Here is a 21,532-nt window from a genome sequence, read left to right on the forward strand (position 1 = left end):
ACACTTACACATTGTTTAGCTGGGTTTCACTCAGTCTTACAAAAGTACAACCATGATTAGGAGAGGTTACAAGTTAACCTAAAATAATTTAAGATGTGGATTTATGGACCACAATTTTGAACTACCCCCAACATTTTTTTGTTGGTTGAAGTTGCTAAGGTCCAACTATTGCCTTTGGGAATCTTATTTAAACCTGAGGGTATTTCATCCTTGCAGTTGCAGCATTGTTCATTTGGCTTTTTGTGTATAATGATCTCAGGGAAGTAACTAATGCCCCTCTGTTGAACCTGAGGAAAGTAACCAATGCTCTTTTGTTGAACCTGTCTCATCAGTGCAACATTCTAGGGTTCACATAATTGGCTTGTGGTGTCTTGGATCAGGTAAACAGTCTGTTCTGAAGATAGCCAGTCATCAAGCTAACTACTTTTCTCTGTCATGGGAGATAGTCCAGTGGAACCAACCATGGTGCCTTCAACATGAAGCAACAGCACACCAGCCTGGACTAGTTTGCTTGCTGTAGGAAAATGCAAGAGCACCAAAACCTTGTAGGAATTGCAAACTTGTTCCTTTTTCCTCCTTCAAGACTATTCTTCAATCCTCCTGTAGGTTGAAGAAGACTTATTACAAGAATTCCATAAGACTTACATCAAACACCCATTCTGGGCTGCCAAAAGCGACTTTTGATACCTCCGGGTGCTCTGCCCACCCTAGGTACACCTGACCCGGGTCTCAGTAAGCCTGCTCTGTGCCTCGTGCCCTGTTATCTCTTGAATGAAACGATTCTTGTTCCGATACGTAATACAAACCCTCGGTCCTTTAACAATAGGAAGTAGCTAGCGGCAGCTGGAACGGTCGTAAGCTTCGAACAAGGGGAGAACGGTAGTTAACTGCTTGTCCGATAGTCGCGCGCCGCGCGACTGGGAGGTAAACAAATCACTTTTGCTTTCGGCCGCGGGTGTGAAGGACGTGTTCGTCGTCGCTCTCTGCCCGCTTCATCGTCGTATGCTTTGTTTTTATTGTGTTTTCTACTAATGGTTTGTTTGTTTGACTTGAAAATGAAACTGTAAGTACACTGTTTTCATTTTCATTACTTAATTATGAACCAACATGGAGTTATCGCCGTAGATGCGGCGATTTCCTCTCTTTTCATGAATTGAACCCTTGAATTATGTCTCGGTGCCGAGGGCGGGCGCGCTCAGCGCCGAGTCATGTATTTTGGGCGGAAGTGTGTAATTGAAAAATGTAAGTACTCTTTTCATTATATTTTTGCCCTGTGCGTTTCGGTTACCGAGCATGTGATTGCGCTCGGCACGAGCCTTTTAATTTTGTATAATAGAATGCAATGAAAGTGGATTCGCAATTGCAATATTCTTTTCATTTTCATTTATTATTTGCATGAAAATTTAATTTGGATCAATTTTCGTTCTTACCCGGGAATTGATCCTTACGATTTTTTTATGTGAATATGAAATCGCAAGTGCAGTATTCTGTTTCATTTTCATATATATTTTATGATAGCATCATATTATTGGATCAAGTTTCCGTTCTTACCCGGGAATTGATCTTTTCCCCTTTAAGTTCTATGAAGTGAATCGCAAGGGCAGTATTCTGTTTCATTTTCATATTACTTTTCACTGCTGTGCGGGGGTAGGGGAAGCGAAGGTCTGCCAGGAAGTCGTCGGAAAGCTCTCCCGCGACTCCCTTGGTATCCGATTCTTCGTCTTCCTTCCTGCCCCCCGCTCAGCTTCTTCGTTGTATTTGTATTTGGGGTCTTCCTTGCGTTCGGGGTGGGGCATGTCTTCCCCCGTGCGTGAGGGAACCCCTCTTACTAATCTATCTATGTTACCGCAGGTGCTACATCCGTGGGAGACGACCTTGGACAGGTATGGACCACCGCGGAGGGCAGGTCGTGCCTAGCATCCACGGGCTGCTGCAGCGTTCTAGCGAGGTCTGGGGCGGTCTCCACTACTACCACGGCCGCTTATGCCTGCTCCCCCCCCCCTCCTGGTCTACACTCCCCATGCTGTGTCGATGACGCCGTCTGCCGCTACTAGGGCCGCAGCCGTACCGAGGTGGGGTTGCCAGACCGCCGCCTGTTTTCTTCTTTTGTGTTGCCTGCGCCCCAGATTCCGCTGTTCCAGCAGCTCGCCCCTGGGACCGGCCGCCAGGACCCAGGTTCCGCTGGCTGCCGATGATTCTACGAGGCGATCGCTGGGCCTGCCGTACCTGCCGCTGATGTGATTCCCGCTGTTGGCTTGGCTGTCCCTTCTGGGTCTACCGCTGCCGCTGTTCCTGCCGCTCCTGAGCTGGTTGCTGTTCCTGTCGCTCCTGATTCCTGTGCCTGTCCATGCTGGTCCTGCCCACGGTGTGTCTTACCCAGTCCCAGGTCCTTCCGGACAGGTGCAGTCGGGCCCTGTTGCTTCGGCAACTGCCCGGCTCCCTCCTGGATGGAGGACCTGACGACTGTCCTGCGTGAGCTGACGAGGAAGAGGAGAAGAGGAAGCTGTCATCTTCGTCTTCATCGTCTGCTGTTGCCTCTTCCCCTTCGACTTCTAGGCCCATAAGCCGAAGAAGAAGAAGGCTGCCTTCCCCCCTAAGAAGTCTTCTTCGGGAACTTCTAGGGCCCGTTCCACCCCGGTGGGACGGGGGGGCCTTCTGCTGGTCCTCCTGCTCCTTCGGGAGCGGGGCCCGTCTCCCCTTCCGTAAGGAAGAGATAGACGGGGACCAGAGGAGTATCGGTTAGCTCTGGTACTTCCTCGCCTGGTGCTAGCGGCGATGCCGCTACGCCAGGTTCCGGCTCGGTCTCTCGTTCGCGAGAGATCCCGAGTGTACGTTTCTCCCTTGGGAGACCGTTGCAGCCAAGTTTCGGCGCCAGAGTTCGCTCGGCGCGGCACGGAGCAGAAGGCTGGTGAGAGACGCTCAGGTGGACTCTTGCCAGGCCAGCGGCCGCTCTTGCAGCGACCAGCTGGTAACCCGGGTTTTTGGGTTTTTCCCCCCTAAGAAGGCTCCTTCGGGACCTTCTAAGGGCCCGTCTCGCTCCGGCGATTCGGGGAGCCTCTTCTGCTGGTCCTCCTGCTCCCATCGGGAACAGGGACCCATCTTTTCTTCTACCAAGGAGAAGAAGACGGGGACCAGAGGAGTACCAGCTTCTTGGCTGGCACTTCCTCGCCTGGTTCTAGCGGTTCTGCCGCTAAACCAGGATCCGCCTCGGCTTCTCGTTAGCGAGAAGTACCGAGTGGACGGTCTCCCGCGGGAGACCGTCCAGCCAAAGTCTTGACACTCGAGCTCGCTCGCCGCCAAGACCGAAGCGCGGAGCAGAAGACTAGCGAGTGTCGTGCAGACGACTCTCGCTAGGCCAGTGGACGCTCTCGCAGCGGACCAGCTGGCCTGCTCGGGTTGACGTGACGGTCGCTGACCAGCCACGGGTTGAGGCGAGGAAGGGGAGGGTCCCCTGCGGTCGTCTAGGTACCAGCCACGGCTCGGTACCAGCGGCTCGACGCGACCGAGAGGACGCTCGCCGGTCTCACCGCGACAACGAGCCTAGCAGGTCACCTGACGCCGCTCCCATCGGGACCGGGGAGGGCGGAGACGGTAACCAGCAAACAGCTCGCCTGACGCTAGAGATCAGCGTCGACGTTCTCAGCCGAGCCTCTCGAACCCCAGGCGAGCGGCAAGGCTAGGCCTGCTGCTCGATCGCCACTGCGGCCGGGTGGACGATCAGCAGCAGCCCTCCAAGCACGCTGGTCCTGCCAGCGAGCTAGGGGGCGGGGGGAGCGTCAGGTCTGCCTCTCCTGTACCTTCAACCTCCTCGGGCTACACCGGGAGGATCGAGGTACCTATGAGTGATCGCGAGAGGTGCGCCGCTCGCGATCCCGCTATGACGCCGTATTGACCAGGCACGGTTTCTAGGACGACCAGGACATACGCGCAAGTAGCTGGAGGCGACCGTCAGGGGGTCTGCCGCTGTCCTTCTGAAGGAGGAGTATCTCGGGATCTGTTCTTGTTGGAGGGACTGGACGGTCCTACTCCGCAAGACACGGTTACTCCCGAGATACAGAGGAATTTGCAGAAGTCATTAAGCTGATTCGTCAGCATAATGACCTTGCGGAAGGATTGCCGCTCCCACCAGCAGAGCCCACGTCTCTGCTCGAGTCGTTTGGGGCCCGAGAGAGGGAACCCAAACCGACGGTGGTCTGCCGCGATCGGAACTTGCCGATTCTGTCTCGAACCAGAGTCTCTCGTCTACGGACAAGAAGGCTCTCTCAGTTCTGGCCGGTCGATCAAGCTACTTCCACCTCCTCTACTGCGACAGCGGCGTTTCTACGTGTCTTCGGACACCGTATTTGAATACTCCTTCGGTCCTCCTGAGAGGTTTCGACCTCGACGAGGACTGGTAATGAGTCGGAGGACGGTATCCCCCGGCTCTCTCCTGTCAGGTGTCGATCAGCCCCACCCAGACGACGTTCACAGTGGCGGCAGACCCTTACCTACAGTGAGAGTTCGTAACCCTCCGCCGGGAAAAGGGGAAAAACGTTTTCTCCTGACGATACGTTTTCCCAGACTCTGAGAGGCCATCGCCGCAAGGCGATGGCTGTTCCTACTCTTCTCCAACTGCTAGCTCCACTGGGGAATGAGAGCGAGGTATCCAATTCCTCCCCCATTCCCTCTCTCCTTACGGTTACGAGGGAAAGGGGAGGGATCCTACAGAGATTTCTCTGTAGGATCCCACGTTCGGGACTGCGCTACCGGGGGGACCTTCGGGTCCTACCTGACGTAAGCCCCGGTCGTTGAGGAGGAATCCTGCCCCATTCTCGATTTTCTTTTACGGGAATCGAGAGGACCATCAGCCGATATCGTTTGACGAATTCGGTGGGGGTTTCGCAGACTGCTTAGAATTCTACGGAATTTCTAACGCATTCAGTGTTCGAGTTTTACGATCTCCAAACACTTACGCGAGACCACGGTCCAAAGTGAGCGAGACGAGAATCCCCGATATACACGATAATCGGGAAACCTCGCCTATGCTCGAATTCCTGGAATTTCTAGCATTGGGAAGAAGACTGCTGCTGAAGAAACTATCTCACAGTGGGCGACCAACCTGGACTAGAGAAGATCGGACGGGAATATCCAGTTTGGCTTGAACTATCGTCTTGGTATTCTGTTCACCATTGAAGCTTTCCTTCGAGGAAGACTTTTCTCCTTCACTCTCTTGAATAGAGATCGAAGGTGGTCGATCTCCAATCCTTATTTTTTGTTTTCTTGAAGGAAAGAATTTAGGACGGAGATCGTTGTTCAGAATCCTACAAATATACTACGTATATTAAACCTCGCGAACATGATTCTACTAAGCAGTTGAATTGTCCCCGAGGGGTAGGCGCATATCCTAGTTAATCTACGGATTCGACTTATAAGAGAAGTATTCTAATTGAACTGCAACTCGGGGTTGCCTGCAACCTCCCAGGAGTTTTCAGTTTCAATTTTATGTACTTATGGTTTTGTCATGACAACACCATTTCAATGTTTATATTTACCGAAATTCGTTTCGCCTAAATATAATTGCTCGAGCATATCTTTTATGCTCGGTAGTTCTAGCGAACGCATTCCTTCGTGGAATAATGGATTACCTGGCAACTCAGGATGACGAGTCAGCGAGAGCTCAGGCTCAACTACTGCGTATTGAACTGCCTCCGATAGCAGCTCAGTATCAGCTGGGCCTCCGATATGCACGGGTCAGTTATGTCTCTCTCTGCCCCCCCTGTTTTGATTGACTACCGAACCGTATCTCTGCCCAACAATCATGGACTTAGGTCTCTGATTAACGGGGATTCTCGCAATAATGAAGGACCATCTACTGCTGTGACGCTAGATTCCATCGCCTTCGACATTGCGAGAATTTTCAACAGAGATATCTCTTGGACTCTTTCATCTTTCTGTTTACCGCACGGTAACAGAAGTCTGTACAAGTCTCCCGCTGCATCGCACTGCGATAATGCGAATGATTTTGCAGACATCTGAGTTTGTCTTCAAATATCTCTTATTCGTAGGTGTACAATTGTTCATTGTTCAACCGAATTACGAGATGTGTCAGAAGACATCGCCTACTCTCCGACCTGACAGCTCTACTTCCAAATGTTCAGCCCATGAGAAGCAGTTCGTCAGGCGGCTTTCCCCTGTGTTTTCATTACTGAAGAACGCCCGCTTTCAGTTGCAACTACGACTTCTCACCGGACAGCAATGAAATAGCGGTTAGCGTTTTCAGTCATTTGTAAGCACAGGTTATGAATCTTGAGAATCCTTCTCTCGATTCATATGTGAAGACGTAGGTTGCATTCGATATCTACCTTCGTCTTCAACGGTACATAGTGTTTGTTTCTCCTTAGCTAAAAAAAAGAGATTCAACAACCATGAGATGTTTTACCTTCAGGGACCTCGGTCTCTAGAAGGCAATTGACTTTCGCCTGTGGGCACATGCCTTAAGAGAATCATCACCTCGCTGTCCGGCATTGGTGACAAACAAATACATTATTTGTTTGGTCTCTCGGCATAACCCTTTAAAGGCGAAGGTCACGTTGACTTACTCGGATGCTTTGACAACTTGCTCCTACCGAACGCAGTCAGTCGGCGGCTGTCAGAGCGGCCGAGTCAGTTACGAACTACGCTGTTGGACTTAGTTCGGTTGTTACAGAGCAATCATTACTTCGTTTAATAGCTTGTCACAGTACCCATACCATTGACACCCACCATGGAGTGTCGGTGTCCTATACCCACTACGAGAACTTCGCTGCATGGGGATAGGAGGATGCGAGAGACTTCGTGGCCAACGGACAGACCAGTATGGGTACTGGACATCACGAAGTAGAGAAGAGGGATAGGTCATGCGACTATTTCCTTCTTTTCCTCTGAGGAACTGCATGACTTCTCCTGCGAAGTCAAGCATCCAGGGGATGGGATCCGTGAACGCTCCGATTTCGTTACCGAACTTCGTAGCGAAGACTCAGAACCCTTCGGTCCCTGACGATTGGTTCGAGTCGTTCACAATCCCCTCCCTAATGGACTTCACCGCCTTCGATGCGAAGGAGATGCTGCCTTGTCCGCAAAGACAACTTCTCCGTGGCGCAGGTTTACTGAAGGCAGGGGTCTGGTTCAACCAGACCAACATTGCCCTTCCCTTCCTTCTACCTTCGGCGGGATATTGCCCACAGGTCCTTGGATCGTTTTCCTTGGGACCCGTGGTGGCTGCTCAACACGTTGTTGTAGCGAACCCAGACCCTCGCAGGCTGAACAGCATCGAGTCCTGGTGTGACCATAAGAATGGATGAGTGAATGAGAGTGTGACTGGCTCCTCTTCCCATCTTTTTTTTTTGTCTTCCCCTCTACCTGTGGTTAGAGGGACACGGGTCGTCACCCTGCTGGATAAGGACAAGATGCAGGTGAGCTACTCAACAGAGCCCCCCCCATTCCTATCCCTTTCACTAGGGATAGGAGCGTATATCCACCACTTCCTCCAACAAGGGAGGAAGTGGATGCCAGCTTGAGACAACCCATACTTTATGTTGCCTCTTGCAAACAGGAACAAGTTCTTGCTTGCTGGTACGAAGAGATACCGCTTGGCCTCTCTCTTAGTACTCGGCCCAGAGGTCTGACCATTGATCCTGCGGTGCACACCCCGATCAATCGGACAGAGGCTTGGATCCCTCCCTCGCTCTTACGACCAGGGAGGCATTCCAGGGATGGACAAACACCAGTCTGTTCATCAAAAGACTCAGATTCCTCCCACCAAGAAGTGAGTCTTCCTATTGTTAAAGGACCGAGGTTTGTATTACGTATCGGAACAAATGACAATGTCGAAAATTGCATTTTTCCTAACTATACAAACCTGAGGTCCTTACATATAGTCCCTCCTCATGCCACCCCTCACTCTGCGTATTTTGCATGGGCCAAAGCAAAAGTGATTTGTTGTTTACCTCCCAGTCGCGCGCGCGCGACTATCGGACAAGCAGTTAACTACCGTTCTCCCCTTGTTCGAAGCTTACGACCGTTCCAGCTGCCGCTAGCTACTTCCTATTGTTAAAGGACCTCAGGTTTGTATAGTTAGGAAAAATGCAATTTTCGACAAATTGTCATTTCCAGGTCTTCCACCCGTTCTACTGGAAATACTTCAGGTTTTACCAGTCCTGCTCTCTTGCATTCATGGTCGCTAGACTGTACATGCACAGGCAGGGCATTCACAACTCCCATTAACCTCACTGAAGATGAGTATCTTATATCATGCATCCTAGTGTAATATCAACTTCTCTTGGAATTACATTTTTTGCTGCATCTAAAATGAGTGCCACCAAGTCATTCCTTGCCATTGTCTCCTAGATTGAGAGTTCGAATCCTGGCTCGGCCAACGCGGAATCAGAGGAATTTATTTCTGGTGATAGAAATTAATTTCTCAATATAGTGGTGTTTGGATCCCACAATAAGCTGTAGGTCCCGTTGCTGGGTGACCAATTGGTTTCTAGCCACGTAAAAATATCTAATCCTTCGGGCCAGCCCTAGGAAAGCTGTTAATCAGCTCAGTGGTATGGTAAAACTTGGATATACTTAACTTTTCCTAGATTGAGATTGCATACATGGTCTGTGTATGTCTGGAAACAGTTAAAGGTAAGTCTTACTTTTCTTTGTAAATTTGTTTTTTCATACCATGTTGAGGTGAACAGACCCTTAGCATCTCTATAAATCCACTTGCTGCCCTTTAATAATTCCTTAGCAATCTTCACTTGGTTACACAAAAGACTTTGTCAGTTCTCTAGGCCTGGCCATTTATAGTTAAACAGCTCCTTTCTGTACATGTCGTGTGTTGATTGACTCATCATGACATGTTGCCCATCACAGGATAGAAGAGTTTTCCCGTGGCTAGTTTTTGGCCGAGTATTTCCATCAGTGTTGGACTTTGCATCTTCTTTCTGGCTTTCAGCTGTTGGAGGACTTTCTTGGTAATGATAGAGATTAAATCATTTAGTGGGGTAATAAGTTGGCTACAGCAATTATTCCTTAAAGGAATTGGATGAATGAGGTTTGAGAGGTTAGGCTTGGAAAACAGTGATGCAAGATTACTTATGTTATGTTGCTACTGAGTTGTTCAGTAGTCCTACTTGGTTAAGACAAAAAACTATAAGTGCAGTTTTTTTTTTTTTTTTTGTTTTTTTTTTTTTTTTTTTTTTATGAAGGTTTCTTAATAGGAAATAAATGTTTAAGTAAAAGCATTCTTACATTAAGGAATAAAGTAGTTGAATGATTTTAATCCATTAAGAATATTTAGTTATGGATTAAAAACTAAACTGTCAAGCAGTGAAATAAATACAAATTATATATGGATGAGAGCATACAATCATGTCTTGCATGTGAAACTGCAGCAGTTGACAAATATGTTGGTATAATACTGTAATGTGATATTGCTAAATGTTGTAAGATATGTTTATGAATATGATTAAATCATGCTTTTATACAAGTAATTATATAATAAAGATTTTGTTTTATTAATACTTTCCTTAGTATCAATCCTATGCAGTACCTGAGAAAAGAGATATTTCTAAGAACAATGGAACTAGCATGGCACATTGTAGACAGAACTGAAGCTTTCTGTACCACCCCTTTAGGCCCAAGCCAAAACCTGCCATAACATTTTCATCCCTCTCCAGGGTGGGTTTTTCTGTCTTACCTGTCTTCCATTGTTCCACTGGTTTCTTTCCACTTCTCTGTCCAACTTCCAGAGTACTAACTTATTTCCAATTATCCTGCTCTCCCTCTCCTTAAATAAAAGCATAATTCTACCATTTCCTTTATTTACTATGTACTCACAAATATACAATTGTTCAAATATAAGTTTTGGAATGTAATATCACCAACAACTTTTGTTTGTTCCTTGTGCACAGACAGTGAATTTCTCTCTCTTATCATCTGGCACTACACTAAGTATCTATTCACATCTACACATCTAAGCATTTCAATCCAACATTCACTTAAATTACAATACTATGTCAACAAATAAAATACAAAGTGCTTAACATTTACACAGAGAATCTAGTATCTCCTTTTATTGTTCTGTACAAAAAAACTTATCCCCTCACTGCATTGGTAATTTCATCATAAAAGAAATTTACAATTATGAAAACTCCCAAAAATAATGTCACCAAAACACATGACTTTTGAAAACTGTACAAGAAAACCAGTGGCAGAATTATTTTCCAGCCACTTGGACACAAAAGACATACACTCCAGTGACAACCATGTCATTTAACAACAAACAATTCTTCTAGGAATTGAAAAGATAAATTATGGTTCCAAGTCTTGCAACCGTGGAGTAGCAAGAGCATGTGCGAACTTACTATACACTGAAAAAGAATTTATTACACACCCTTTAGTCCTCAGATTCCTAAATGCTTGCTGGATATTTTCATATTTCATCAAAAGTCTCTTGACCTTCACCTCTCCTTCCTTGAAAGTGTCTTTGAACTTCATGGATGAAAGCTCATACAAAATCTGGCCCATAGAGTCACGGATGATCTGCCATGTTACCTGCAAAGGGCAAAATATTTTTTTTAATATGTAATTAAAAGTGGCTCTAGCCAAGCATTAACCTAGCCAGATATCTGATAAAGAATACCCAAGTCAGTCATTTTCTGCTGTACTCTACTTGTTTGTACGAGGTACAGAGCCTCCAGAAATTTTGTTCATGCTAAAAAGCATCCAGACTTGCCATGCTGCCACTGAAACAAAACTAGGCAAACTCAAGTTCTAATGCCTCTATACATCTAAGAGCTATTTTAGAAAAACTACATCTGGCTACGTTTGATGAACTAAATCCATCACCTTATTTCTACAAATCTGTCAAATAAATAATGCTTATAATGTCAAGACAGTCTTAAGGGAATTCCATCTTCCAATTATTAATCCAGACTGCAAAAATATAAACTAATCAAGCAACTGGGATTCATGGATGGTCTCTTCAACAAACTTATGAACAGATTGGAGATCTTGTTTCCATAGATATATTTCCTGTCCAGACTATGCAACTACGTAATATCCAATAAATGGTATTTAAAATTTTCTAATGCAATTTATGGTTCTCACCCACTTTACTAAGGACTTCCTAAAATTTAATTATACATTAAATAATTATTATTACATTATTATTCATTAGATGAGACCTAATCATATAGAACAAGGCCACAGGGGTCATGACTTGAAATATAAACTTCCAAAGAATATGGAGTTCATTAGGAAGTAAAGGGAAATACAGAAAACAAGAGAGACCACTAATTAAAAAAGAAAATATTAAAAATTAAAAAAGAATAGTAATACGGTAGTAATGCATTGCATTATTGGTTTCAACTTCTGAGTAATCCTATGGGACATCCTAAGGGAAGCTGTTCCACAGTCCAAACAGTGTGAGGAATAAAGGGACCTCTAGAAACTGAAGAAGTTCAACAACAAGGCGCATTTACTGCATATGGTGTTACTGTTCAGCGAACCTGGTTGTTCTTGGCAGATAAAGGGGATCGGGGCTTAGTTGTGAATTTGAAAGATCTCTTAAAATATGACATAAATAAGGGACAAACAAGAGACCATCCGTTGATGGTCCAAGTCATAACTGCTACTATTAGGAAACAGGAACCTATCACCATGAGCCACTCAATCTAAAAAAGACTCTGGCAGAAGCAGACATCCACACTAGAGAACTGTATTCCAGTAAAGGAAGTACAAATGACCTAAAACAGGTTGCACTGACTTTATCACCGTTATAAATATACTGTGAGGCCTTACAAACAATATGCCTAACTTTTGTGTGGCATTTGCTGACACCTTCATTATATGTTTCTTAAAAGTTAGATGCAAGTTAAAAGTTACACCTAGAATAATTAAAGCTTTAGACTCAATCAGCAGCGTTCCATCCACCTGAAGGGGAGGATGGGGTGGGAAATCTGTATGAGATCTGCTAATCAGAAGTGTTTGTGGTTTACTGGAGTTCAGCATACTGAAGAATCTTGTTTTCCAGGCCAACAATCATATCACTTGATACACATGACCTAAAGACTGGTAATTGATGGTTTCACTCTACAATGAATGAGGGTAGATTATCATCCATACTAATCTACTTTTAAACTCTGTAAGCTTTGGACAAAAGCTTCCCGAGTTTACCCTTGAATCCACTGATATTTAAGTTTGCATGTATTACCTTAAACAAAGAAAGACAAGCACTATACTCTGCTAACTACAAAAGAAATTAAGTGTGATTACATACAAGTATTGCATAACTGACAACCGAGCTAACATTTTTAACTCTCCTAAACATTGTTATTATTAATAGGGGTTAGTTTTTCCAGACCTCTGAGTCTCAAGTAGACTCTTCTCGGGCTGGTCCAAACATTGGCTCAAGGTGTTAGGTCAAGGAAGAATTCCTTACATCCACTGCCTCATGTTAAGCTGAAAATCTTTGCATCATCCTAAGCCAAAAAAATTCAATTATTCCTGTTTGCCAATCAAATACTTTCCTTTCAGACATAAAGCAAATATGTAAAATAAAAAATACAGTGTCATGTACTGATCATTACATAACCTCAGTATTTTTGGAACCTAATGTATTGTTTATTTCTAAAAAATGCAAACACAAAATGTTCAATACTCAGGGGTTCAAAATATGGGAAACCTTGAAACTCAGAATCAATAGGACACATAAGAAATATGTGGAAAAAAATCTGCACAAGAACTTGGAACATATAATAACTGAAGAGTTGAATAATTTAATATATGAGGACATACCATATCACATGTCTAACTCCTAAAAACATTTTTAAATGAAGATATGTACAACCATATTGCATATGTATGGATAAAATTTAAGTATTAAATAACGTATAAAATGGTATAATAAATTTAAAAATCCACAAACTGAATTTTTAAAAATTTTTGGTAAATTATGAAGCTGGAAAAACTTTTTGCTTCTAGTTAACTACGACACAGGATTCTTCATCATCGAAAGATTTCAAATACTGTAAGCCCTCAGATAAAACTGCAGATTTACTACTTACCTTATTGTCACTCTGAGCTGTGCGGTTAACAATCTGTTTGGACATATCATAGAATGCAATGATGTTCCTCATCATCCCCACAGTCTTGTAGAATGGGCAGAATCGATCATATGGAGTGTAAGAGTTCTGCTGAAGGAAGTCGTCTTTGATGATACGAGCAACTTCTAGAGTGATTTTGTCAGAGTCAGATAAAGAAGCCTTACCGACCAACTGCACAATTTCTGCCAAGTCATCTTCTTCCTGGAGAATTTCCTTCACTTTGGTTCTTTTTGGAGAGAGAGAATAAATGTCATCAATCTCACATTTTATTAGTATATTACCATTAACCAGTAGATATACCCTTTATGAAAATTACAAAAGTCGGGTAAATTGTATTTGCATAATTAATCTGCTACACACTGGCACCACCACTTCACATTCAAACATAAGGGGAAGAACTGCAAATTGGTGTCTATTTGGGCATACATTAAGAACAAAAAGCTGACGTGACTCTTCTTTTACATTAAAAATACAACAGTATTGTATAAAAAAATTAACTTCTATAACAAATTATAACTTCTTTAGGATTTCTGAACTGGTAATCTAGTTACAAAGTACATACTTCAATAACTATAAGCAGTAGCAAGAAAATTGTCACATTTGCATTCCGTATAAACTCAATAACTAACATTTTAACTTACCTGTAAGTAATAAATTCAGGGAAATTTCTGTCATAGTAGTCTTCCAGTGCTCTCATGTACTTTGAATATGACTGAAGCCAGTTTACAGATGGGAAATGTTTTCTCTGGGCCAACTTCTTATCAAGACCCCAGAACACCTGTACAATACCCAGAGTAGCAGAAGTAACAGGATCTGAGAAATCACACCACCGGTGGCGATACAGCACCTACAATAGTGACGGACCCTTCACGTTCAGGATTACCCAAAACATTTCACACGGCCAGCTCTCTCATAAAAATGAGGCTAAACGAGCACCCAAGTAAGCTGGGTAACCAGAATCAGCAGGCATCTCAGCTAAACGACCTGAGATTTCTCGAAGAGCCTCAGCCCAACGGGAGGTTGAATCAGCCATCATGGATACATGAGACCCATATCACGGAAATACTCAGAGAGTGTAATAACCAGTGTAAATAGAAGCTTCTCGAGCAGCTACAGGCATGTTTGAGGTATTGGCTACTAAAGATGTACGCTTCATGATAGACTCCTTTCTGCCAGCAACCTCCAATTCAAGTTCTGGGAAATCTCTAATACCTATTGAAGAAGAAAATAATTATACTTATTTAATTCTAATATAAATACACAACAACAGACAAGCAACACTACATTATCTTTACGTACTATCACCCAAGTGATGTCAAATAAGAAAGAATTGCAGATCAGATACAAGACTACAGTATATCTATTATTCAAAATACACAAAGATATTTAATCATCAAAAAGAAAATTATCTAAAAAAAAAAAAAATTATAACTTACCTCAGCCATCTCATTTCCACGCTCACACCAACAACATAAATGATAACATTGGAGTTTGAGTATTTGGAAAGGGCCTGGGAAATACAAGTTTTGCCACAACCAAAAGCACCAGGAATAGCAGTGGTTCCTCCCAGGACACAGGGGAAGAGAGCATCCAAAACACGTTGGCCAGTCAACAGTGGATGATGTTGGCATGAAGTTTTCACTAACTGGGCGGGCTGTCTGACTGGCCATACCTTTAGGAAAGATTATTGTAAGTCAAACTTAAAATGTAAGAAAAATTGCTGGCAATTCATTTTAAGGAGAACTACATGAAAACCATCTCTCAACTCCATAAGATTACTGCAAAGATTAAGACCCTAATAATTATAAATATGTATGAAGCAGAACTAAAGCTGACTGACATTAGGTACATGACATAACGTTACAAGAAACGTGCCTGTTTAATTCCTCATCCACCCCAATATCTACTTGCTATTATGATATTACATTTTCAAATTATTCTACTCAAATTTCATCTAAGCTTAAATTCAACTACTTTGTCAAATAAGGGGGGAAACTTGAAAGCATTACTTTCCAGGGCATTTTCGTTACATATGACTATTATTGTAAAAATGGGAGGATGTAACCAAACAAGCAAACAAAATTTCAAGTGTTCCAACAAGCATAAGCTTTAGGTCACATCTGAGCATTACCCCTCAATATAACAAAGCACCCTTTCCACCCCAAAAATAATAGTCACCCTGCCAACTTTTGCAGCACTTTTTGATGAGGTATATTTTGATTCCAGCTATAAATCCCAAAAACCTAGTTATCAATAGTATGAGATTAAATAAAAGTTTTGCATAGAAAATTTTCAGTTCTAGAATTTTTTCACTGTTACTATCAAAACACTACAATGTACTGCCGACACACACACAAAGGCAACCCCAAAAGCAAGTACTATGATCATTAATGAAATGTGGTGAATGAGTTGATTAGGTAATTAACTTTTGCACAAAACTGAATTTTTTCCTAAAGCACCCTGTACTATAATATAACATCCCTATCAATACAATCTTAAAATCATCTAATACATGAACTCCCTATAGGTCACAGATTATTAGGAAACATACATCCTGCAAATTCAGCATCTAGACAGAACTTAACCTGCAAAATATTAAGAACTTAAAAATTAAGTTACCTGCATCATGGTGTACTTTTTCTTTTCTCCATCAAATTCTACTTCTAATACAGTTTCATCAACTGTGTAGTTTCCAACAGGAGCCATGTATGTAACTGTACCACGGGCTTTTGGGGGAAGAACAATCTTGTGGTCAATGATGGTGTTTTCATGTACCAAACCAAACAAGTCTCCTCCAGTAATATGACTTCCAACCTGTAAGTAGTATGATTTGCAAATAAAAAAAATTTGCACAAGTATCAAATACAAAAACCAAAATTAACAAAACACTTCAAATACACTGCTTGTACAATTAACACAAAAGGATATGCAAAACACTGCAGACAGCAAACAACCATTTAAAAAAAAGTTTAGAATCACCTGAAGAATTTAAGTCAATATTTATTCAATAAAATTGCAATTATCTTTAACATGAATTCTATTTTTCTTTGATATACAAACTGAAGTTTTTCATACGGATATTCATTTCTCACAGGCTAGTTCAGCCATTGAAGTTTGGTAAGAAAATGTCAACTGGTCACAGGTAGGTCAGAGGGTTTAGGTACTACCGTCACCAGACTTCACCCGACCCTTTTCCCTACAGCAAACACGGACAAATACATGGGTGAGAGAGAGAGAGAGAGAGAGAGAGAGAGAGAGAGAGAGAGAGAGAGAGAGAGAGAGAGAGAGAGAGAGAGAGACCCTCAAGCATCTATCAAGACAAGGAGGACCAGAATAATATAGCTGTTGCAAAGGCATGAACAACCAAGACAGAAAAGGTGGCTGTACAGAAACGACCACCATCCCATTTATTATATGAACAGCACAGAGAAACTCACTACTACTCTTTGAACACTCTCCAAAGCACTGACTGGAACAAAGCACCTGTTGAAGTTTAGGGGCTGATTCCTAAGACAATCATGAGTACACCTGGCATAAGCAAGCTCATGACCTGGATGAGGAAAATGATGATAAGAAGGGGTAGATGAAGTGAAATCTGCACTTCATCCTTCCAGCAAGGATGACTTGAGTCATACTAAGGAAGTCTGGTGGAAAGCCATTTGTGACTACCTCACAAGATTACCCCAGAGCTTCTGTCACTACATGGGAGCAAGGACTGGCATCCCTCCAACTGGATAAGGGGTACTAACATAAAATCACGAAGAATAAACCAAAAGCAAGCAAGGAAATGAAACTTACAAATGTTGTTATTCATACCTCACCTATTGGCTGCTTGTAAACTTCTTAATACAAAATTTCAACAGCTGAAGTTAAGTATATCTTAGTTTTACCAGACCACTGAGCTGATTAACAGCTCTCCTAGGGGTGGCCCGAGGGATTAGATATTTTTATGTAACTAGGAACCAATTGGATACCTAGCAACGGGACCTACAGCTTATTGTGGGATCCGAACCACATTATATCGAGAAATAAATTTCTATCACCAGAAATAAATTCCTCTAGTTCTGTGTTGGCCAAGCCGAGAATCGAACTTCGGACCACCGGATTGGTAGCCGAGCGCGAAATTAACTCATCCAACGTGGAACTCTCAACAGCTGAACCTGCCTGTGTCAACCACATCACAAAATAGAAAGTTTCATTCCTTATAAGAACAAACAAGCCTTATATTTACGCATCCAACTAGACCATACCTATTTACAATTGAAGAGGTCAATCGGGACAATCATACACTGACTTGGGCATCACAAAAAAAGTGATACTGATTGTAAAAGTAAGTTTTGTTTTTGATCACTACAAGAAAAATACTGACCCACATTTTCCTCCAGAAAAACTATAGCATTTAGACTTTCATTAAAACTCAGATATTCTGTTATCATGGAGATCTTCAATACTCTATCCTCTAGAACTACCTCTACACCTCAGATTTCCTTCTATTCATGAGCTATTCTTAATCTTGGTTAAAGCTGCTACACTGACTGAATGTAATCACTTTTCCCCTAAGTCTTATTCCCATAAATCTTACTCTCAGGCAGAATCGAGTCTAGAAGTACCATCTCACTCAGACTTGTTGAGCTATCAGCTTAAGTGGTTATTTTATCAATAGCTGGCATGATGACTGCATCATTCAAACTTAATAATTCTCTGGCTCCTCATATAACAGCTTATTACAAATGGTCCCTGGATTCCTCGTCATTTAAATTAAAGGAATACCGAGTTGGAAATGTTGAGAACCCTTCAGTTTGGGCCATTCTGACACTCTCAAAAAGATGATTTCTTTAACTGAACTGAGTGACCATGTTTGCTCTCATTTGTTCAATGCTCAGCAACAGTTGTCTGATAGAAATGACAATACTGTCCATTGTACATTGGCCTCAATCTTTCTCATAAGGTGGACTGTCCTCCTTCAAATGTTTTCTGGCATGTTTCAGATGGGGTAAATAGAAAAGAAAGATGAAGATGATAATTACCACTGTCTAGAGATGTATTAGTGATCTCTAATGGAATAAAAAAAAATGTAAATCCTGAAGAACTTAACCTCAAGAACTGAACCAATCATTCCTATTAGTGTCCTTAGAGATGAAGCCTTCCAACTCTCACAAGCAGTGAAGTGAGACACTGGTAAAAAAGTCTTTCACCCTGGTGGTGCAGAATACTTGAAGAAAAAAAAAAAAAGCTTGTAGAGCTTAAATCATTTAAGGGGCATGCAGACTGCCAATTTCAAGGAATTATTGAATTTTAGTTATTAACAGTTTTCAATTATTTTATGTCATAAATAAAACATATCATGGAGAAATAATGCTAGAAAAATGTTATGATTTGTTTATTGACAATTTTGTTCATAGCTTGTATGACACTGAGCCACAAATCGTAAAAAAGAATGGTAAAATCTGTATAAATAATTCAGGATAGGTCAAAGTGAGTTATGGAACTGTTTTTGACACTTATGTGTAAATAAACTTATCTAAGATTGGTTCATGGACAATTTTGTTCATCACTTGTATGGCACTGTGAATGAAAAGACTGTAAAAGGTCAAAGTCTATGAATGACTCTACATAGGATATACACTACTTTGATATAGTACACTTTCTGGAACATTTTACAATAACTGAACATATCTAGAAAACATTATTGCTCTAAAAGAATATTTAGATTGGTTCATGGACAGCTTCGTTCATCATTTTTACAGCACTGTGAACGACTAACTGTAAAAAATCAGAAAAATAAAGAATTTGAAAAAAAATTATTTTTAAAAATTGTTCCCCTTATGTACCCCATTTTCTCTAGTGTTAGTAAAATACCCCATTTTCTCTAGTGTTAGTAAAATAGAGAAAATGGCTTATATGGATAAACTGACTTTAAGAATAAACAAATTTATATTTTCTTGTTTTTGAGTCCAGAAATATTGCTCTTTTACTATTTCCTAAAAAGTTAATTTTTTTTTTTTTTCAAAACTTAATGCTTCGATCTCAAAGAAGACTGAAACAAGACTTACATTTTATTCAATATTATTTGAAGAATCAAATGTAAAAGTTACAAGGAAATAACCTTCTGTCATTATGTGCAGAATAGGGCCTTATGACATCAGTGCTCCCCATAAATGCAAATTTTAGGTAATACGTATATAAATCAAGAGAGAGCAGTTCTGCTCATTTGATTATATATTGTAAATTTCATGGCATATTTCTTATATGACAAAATAGTCTCAGTGCAGAACTCAGCCTTCTAACTGTAATAGTTTCAGAGTTATAACAAAATAAGTGTGAATTTTTTTCTTTTGCCACCATTTTCTCAAAACTTACTTGTTTCTTCAAAAATAAATGCTTTTATGTATATACATCTCCAGAGGACAGAACCAAATTTGATGAAACTTTCACAGAATGTAGTATAACTATATATCTTGATTTTCAAAGACCGAAACTGATTTTTGAAACTTTATCTTGGAATGTATATTATTTTTTAAGCAAAAAAAATTAACTTAGAAGTCAAATTTCTAACTTTTTCTATTTGAAAATTTTCATTATTAGTTGAAGAATAAGTGGTAAAAATTCTAAGCAAATCCCTTCAATCATAAGGTGGTTAAAAGCACTTACTTTGTAATGGGGCCTTAGGGACTCTGTGTTCCCTTTGAACTTATCCGTAGTGAAAATGTGAGGAAAGAATGAAAGAGCTAACTATCAAATGAGTAATAAACCTATTCAAAAGTTAATTTTCTTACCTTGATCTCAGGAAGAGGGTGGAATTCCCACTGTTTGCTACGGGTGAGAGCAGGAGTAGAAACACCCTTTGGAATGTAAATTGACTGTGTGAGTTCTCCAATTTCTTGCAAAGGACGCTGGATACCATCATAGATATTACCCATAATACCAGGTCCAAGCTCTACAGAGAGGGGTTTACCAGTCTTCAATACAGGATCACCTACTGTGACACCAGATGTGTCCTCGTATACCTAAAACAGAAGAAAAGAACCATTTTTTCAAAATTGGCCAGTGTAATCAATGTGACATGTGCATGTATCATTTTATCATCTTGATGGAAAAGGTACTATATAAAACTTATTTGAAAATCAGTAATTAGATCTTTTTTTAATTATGTACCTACAAAAATTTATTGACTAGATACAATAAACTTTTTAAAAATTTGTTTCCTAAACTTGCTACTAGATAATGACAAATTTCATTGTAAGAGACTCTTTATGTAAGCTGGGCATTGGTTAAAGTCTGCAATCAAATCCGCCAACCTAGTTAGTTCTAACACATAACTCAACATCTCTTCATGAGCACAATGATTTATCAAAACAACATAACTACTTGCCTGAATAGTGGCCAGATCTCCTTCAAGCCTAATGATCTCTCCCACCAGTTCCTGATGACCTACACGTACCAACTCGTACATAGCAGAGCCACTCATGTTGTTAGCAGTTACAACTGAAATATGGCAATGCTTAAATAATTTCACAATAATTTCACAAGCTTATAAATACTAAAATGTTATTTACATAAAATCCACTACATTCAAAAGCAAGCAATGACTAAAAAATAAACAAGTTATAATGATAGTACGTATTACAAAGGATTTCAGTGAGACCAAGTGAAAATTCAGTTCTCACAAAAGGGCTTACATACCAAAGGATTTGTTCTTAGATGATAGATGAAAAGTGGAGAAATATATTGACTAAAAGATACAAAATCTCTTTACAAATGTGTAAAAATAATTTTTAAACTAGGCATGATTATTATTACTAATTATTAAACTATTACTGTGTAACTATGTACTATAATTACTAATGTATTGCCTCAGGCTTTAATCTTATCATATAATTTAACCCCAGAGTTTACTAATACCCATTCTACATTACTTTCTAGATCCTACTGGTCTTCATCCTATTTATGTCCTTTCATCCCTACTAGGATTTTAACTGTTCTTCCTAATTCTTCATCCTATTTATGTCCTTTCATCCCTACTAGGATTTTAACTGTTCTTCCTAATTCTAAACACATGATTAAATCATTTCCATGTTTGACAGTTCAAACAGTCACCAACAAATCCAATATCCTACAAAAGTCAACAAGTTTACACATTTCAAAATACATTAAAGCAAAAATAATAGGTGATATTATTCATCTGACTGTGGGAGCTCAATGTTTTGGTTATCAAAAGCAACTCCCAAATGCAAGTGTTTACCCAAGGTAACTGATAGACTTATGATAAATAATCTAAAAATGTTGAATAAACATCTAAGTATATGGTAAATGGGGTTATTGAACATAACAGAGCACAACTCATGACAGACTGATAAAGAAAAAATCCTTCTCACATAACACAATATTGTACTAAACACTTGGATGATAAGGCACAG

At 41.1% G+C, this 21,532-nt stretch overlaps 1 pseudogene; it reads right to left on the reverse strand.

Moving 5' to 3' along the window:
• The window catches only part of LOC135213305 (V-type proton ATPase catalytic subunit A-like), a 35,354-nt pseudogene that overhangs the window by 7,556 nt on the left and 6,266 nt on the right, over positions 1 to 21,532 (reverse strand).

Source organism: Macrobrachium nipponense, chromosome 42, assembly GCF_015104395.2.
Source record: "Macrobrachium nipponense isolate FS-2020 chromosome 42, ASM1510439v2, whole genome shotgun sequence".
In the NCBI taxonomy this organism is placed as follows: domain Eukaryota; kingdom Metazoa; phylum Arthropoda; class Malacostraca; order Decapoda; family Palaemonidae; genus Macrobrachium; species Macrobrachium nipponense.